The sequence below is a fragment of the Mastigoproctus giganteus genome, chromosome 2 (genome assembly GCF_048544385.1).
Source record: "Mastigoproctus giganteus isolate SK-2022 chromosome 2, ASM4854438v1, whole genome shotgun sequence".
Lineage (NCBI taxonomy): Eukaryota > Metazoa > Arthropoda > Arachnida > Uropygi > Thelyphonidae > Mastigoproctus > Mastigoproctus giganteus.
The window spans coordinates 256,816,962-256,822,147 of record NC_143576.1 but is presented as its reverse complement, the minus strand read 5'-3'; positions in this window follow the sequence as shown (position 1 = coordinate 256,822,147).

Below are 5,186 nucleotides of genomic sequence, written 5' to 3'. Positions count from 1 at the left end.
AAAAAAAAAAAAAATTCTAAATTACCCAGAAAGAGAGAGAGAGAAAGAGAACTTGAAAGGGAATCACCAAAAAAAGAGAAGAATGATGATATCCAGCTCAGAACTCTGGGTGTGCCAAGCCCATACTCACCAGATGTGAGCCCCTGAAGTTGATATATATATTGTTAACTACTCAAAATAAGTGCTGACATATCTTGGTTAGAACTGCAACTTTGACTTACTTTGGTGTGAAACTAAACAGTGGATACCTAGAGAAGGCGGGAAATATGAACAGCTCATATATATAAAATTACTCACTTACACCACTATGATTCTCAATACTCCAATTCATTCTTCCAATCAGCGCCATCAACATCACACCCACTGGTTCAGCTGCTGACAAACAGCAAGCTAAAATTCAACCAGCAATTAAAATTTATTCCAGTAAGCAGGCGAATAAATCTAGCGATGTCTAGTCTTGACACAGGCATCCATTACCTTACATGATTCTTTTAAGCTGGGTGAAAGTCCCGTTTCCAGGAAAGCACGCAACCGCATTCTACATGTACGCCCCTATCACATGGTACTGTTTACAAGTACTGTATATCGGTATGTAACCGATATTAATGGTAACCACAGACAAGAAAGATTTTTCTAAAGGAGTGGGGGATAAAGCAATAAAAAAAAAAGTCCACATTATTTTGATCATAACGATTATCCCCTTCCTGGGACCGATGCGAACTACAGATTGCTAAGTAGTAAGTTAAACAGTTATTAAGTAGTAAGTAAATCTGTTATCGGTTACACTTGTGTAAATGCTACTGAATCTATTGTCCATCGATAGTTTTTATTTCAAAAATAGATCTCCAAACGATTAACCACGGTAGGTTGTAAGTAGCTGACAGCCCATACTCGTACTCAACGAATCGTTACGAGTTAACAGTGATTTAGTAACTGATATTTTTCTCCGATATTAGTAACTGTGATAACGTGTATATTATTATTATTTATTATTATTAGCCATATGGTACAAGGAAGCCAAAAAAATTCTGAATTACCCCGAGAGAGTCAGAAGTAGAAGGAAATTACCAAGAAGAGAAGAATGATGATATCCAGCTCAGGACCAAGGTGTGCCAAGCCCATACTCACCAGATGAGTATGGGCTTGGCACACCTAAAGATGAGCCCCTGGGGTTAATGGTTCTCAATCTTTTGTCACTCAGGTCACATGTGAAGTTAAAGGAGCATATTCACAGCATACCTAAATAGTGATTGCCATTGAACTCAATGGAGTTTTTCCTAATTTCGCGGCACACCAATATGCCGGGTACACCATTAGAACCACTGGTGTATGTCGTATAAGTGACAAAATAACAGATACGTGATTTTTAACCGATATCTATTCTGGCTACTCCCCAGTTCAGAAAGTTCATTGGGGCGCTGTTCTGTTACAACAGCCAATCATTTTTCTTTTCTTTTTCCCGCTTAGAAAACGTATGTTCAAAACAAACATGGTGGTATGCGATGTCTGGATGTTAGAGTAAGATATATGTGATTATTTATAACTTTTATACTAAAGTTTCAATGATAACTATTTTAATGCAATATGGGGATTGCTGGGTTGCTGCCATTTGTGAAAAAAGCTTCTTGCCCAGTTGATATTAAGCAGTTTTCGGGTTGGACTGCTGCTGTTGATATGTATTGTTGGTTGCATAAAGGAGCCTTTAGTTGCGCTGAGAAATTGTGTAAAGGAGAAAAAACTGACGCTTATGTTTATTATTGTATGAAAATGGTCAATGTGTTATTGGCAGCCAATGTGAAACCCATTCTTGTATTTGATGGGAGGAATTTACCTTCAAAGAAGATCACAGAAAAAAAGCGTAGAGAAACGCGTGAACTCAATAAGAAGAAGGCAAAGCAATTTTTATGCGAAGGTAAACTTAAAGAAGCAAAGGAATGTTTTCAGAGGTGTGTAGATGTTACCCCCGATATGGCATTCGAAGTTATACAGGCAGCTCGGAAAAAAAACGTTGACTGTATCGTAGCACCATACGAAGCGGATGCCCAACTAGCTTACCTCATCAAATCGAATATCGTCCAGCTGGTGATCAGTGAAGATTCCGACTTAATTCTGTTTGGATGTGAGAGGGTGATTTTCAAAATGGATAGCGGAGGTAGGGGGATAATGGTTGAAAAATCCAAACTCTCTAAATGTTTTGCTACTCCTGAAAAGTTAACTTTTGATAAATTTCGCTGTATGTGTATATTAGCAGGATGTGATTATTTGCCGTCATTGCCAGGTATCGGATTAGCGAAAGCATGCAAATTTTTTAGCCTCACTGTTAATCCAGATCTTAATGTGGTTCTGTCGAAACTCCCAATGTATCTTAAGATGCCCCAACTTGTTGTGACAGAAGAATATAAAAAATCGTTTATAAAAGCCAATAATACTTTCCTCCACCAATTAGTTTATTGTCCACTGAACAGAAAATTAATGCCACTCACCCCTTATTCTGATCATGTAAATCCAGCTGAAATGGATTATGCGGGAAGTTATTTCCCTGATAATGTTGCTTTCCAGTTTGCCATTGGCAATCTAAATGTTCACACTATGAAAGTAATGGATACCTATGATCCAGAAAAACAAAAAAATTCTTTAAGCAGTAGCAGCTGGAATGAGAAAATGCCTTCTAATAGTATCTGGAACTTGAATTATAAACCAAGCACGATTTCTTCTAGTGATATAATGCAATGTGAAACACTACCCGAATCAAAAGTTGCTGATATCAAGGATGATATAAAGAGTAAAATTAGCCAGTCTGGTAATAAGAGAAAGCTTTTTTCTCCACAAAACTCTAATTGTGAAAATTCTGCAGATGAAAATATATTTTCTGCATATTCCAACACCCCTGAAAAATTGAAAAAAGAAACATCTCATTCTTTTAATGAAATTACACCTAGTACTCCAAAAATATTAAAAATTGAAACATTTGTTTCTCCACCAAAAGTCACAAGTACACCTGCACTTTCACAGATATCTAAAAAACCATTAATCAATAAATTTAAAATATCTGATTCTTCTCCTTTAGGACCAGTTGTGAGAAGCAGATTTTTTTTTTCTCCTAATCAAGAAAATATTAAGCCAGATTTGCCTCAAGTTAACTGGCTAGATAAAATTGATAAAGAATATAATGGTAATAATGACAATGAAAATAGTTTGGACAGTCACAGTATATCTGAAGATTTGAATCAAGATTATAATTTAGAACATTTAAATAACAAAAAAGCACCCGATGTTGATACGAAAGAAAATGAAGATTATATAGCTGGTCTAGGATCTAACAAGCAAAATAAAGTTAACTCTATTGACAAAATAAAAAACACTGGATTTCAGTGGTGCAAATTTGAGAAATATAGATATAACCAAAGTGAAATAAATACAAACATGAATAAAAATACTGCCCTGAGATTGCCTTTTAAAAAAGTTTATGGAAAAAGAATCACTGCTGAAACAGAAGAAAGTAAGAAATCTATGTCTGGGAAAGACAGTGGCCTTTCATCTTCACAGATAAGCAACTGTAGCATTGACAATGATTCATTTTCCCAAGAATGTGATCCTTTGTCACAGGTATCCCAGAGTTCTGAAAGTGTACCGGAAAGTGATTTCGAATTACAGTTGGAATTAAATGAGTCAAAAAATCCAGAGGACACAGATTCCAGTAGACATGTGGTTGGTCCTGAAAATATTTTGGAAGAGAGTGTAAAATCATTTTCAAATTCACCTAAAAGCCCTTTTGAAGTGAAAAAAATTGCAGGTGGGAATAAAACTCGAAGAGTAGGGCTGCCTAAAAAATGTATGAGTGCTAATTCTATGAAGAGAGAAGTAAAATTGATGGAAGCTTTTTTTAAATTTAGATATGAAAAACAAACCAGAGCATTAAGCACGTAAACTATGAACTGAGAAAACAGAGATTTACTTGAAATGGGTAGCTCTTAATTCCGAACCGTTATGCATTATTTATGTACATACAATATTCAAATAAAGAATAAAATATATCCCATGCATGTGCACATTTAAGGAAAACACAACATTGTGAAAAATATAAGCCTTTAATAATAATAAAAGAATATTGGAGGAAGATTGTCCGTTTTTCATTGAATCTGTGAGGAACTGAAAAGTATATATCAAATTTTTCTTAAAGTAAATCTTTGTGCATTACTTGTAATCAATGAAAAATGACAAAGGAGAAATCAGTATGCATTCCTTTTAGCTAATAAATGTATCATCAACACAGATAAAAAAAAAAGGACAATAAAGGAATACCTTCCATTTAAGTGAAATAAAAGAAGATTTGTTTGAGGGTAAGTAAACCAGCTTGATAAATGTAATTTTTATTTGCGATTGCAGGTTTGCATGTTAGATTTCTTTGAAAATATAATCCATACCAATCAAAGTAAGCTTGTTTTCACTCAATTATTCAGAAGTCATTTAGAATAGTATATGGAGTAGCAGAGTAACGATATTTCTCTTTAATATTGATTATTTAAGTAAAAATCTAGGTATCTCATAACTTCTCATATTTAAGAATTCTAGTGATTTTTGTGTTTAATGGTATTGTGATAAGTAAGCAGTGCTTAAATAATGAAATCATGAATTATGCATCATAACTAATAATTTAAAAACAAAACACAATAAAAAAAATTTAAATGGTTATTCAAAAGAATTCCAAAGAAATAAAACAGTGCTGGCTTAAACAAAAATTATATCTTTTATCAATGAGTCCATGTAGCACCCTTTTTTTTTTTATAGTTAGCTCAAACATGAAAGGGTATTAGAACTTATAGTATCATTTATGATCCTGGCAATTGTTACAATCACTATCCTTTTACACCATGTGGAAAGAGCCGTGAGTCATTAGCATTAGTAGAGGCATATAATGCAAGAAAGCAAGCTTATACAGCATCAACCAAAAAAAGAATCATTCCCATTTTGCCCATCCATTCACCCTAAATGTTTGTCTAGTTCTGCCTTGAATTTATTTAAGCTGTCACCTTCTAAAACGACAGATGGAAGTTTGTTCCAGCAATCAACCATCCACTACCTAATGGCAAATTTCTGCCCATCTATTCTACAACTGTCTTTCCCCAATTTTAATTGATGTCCCCTGAGACGATTAATCTGGGCAAGAGGAAGAATCTCATCAACAT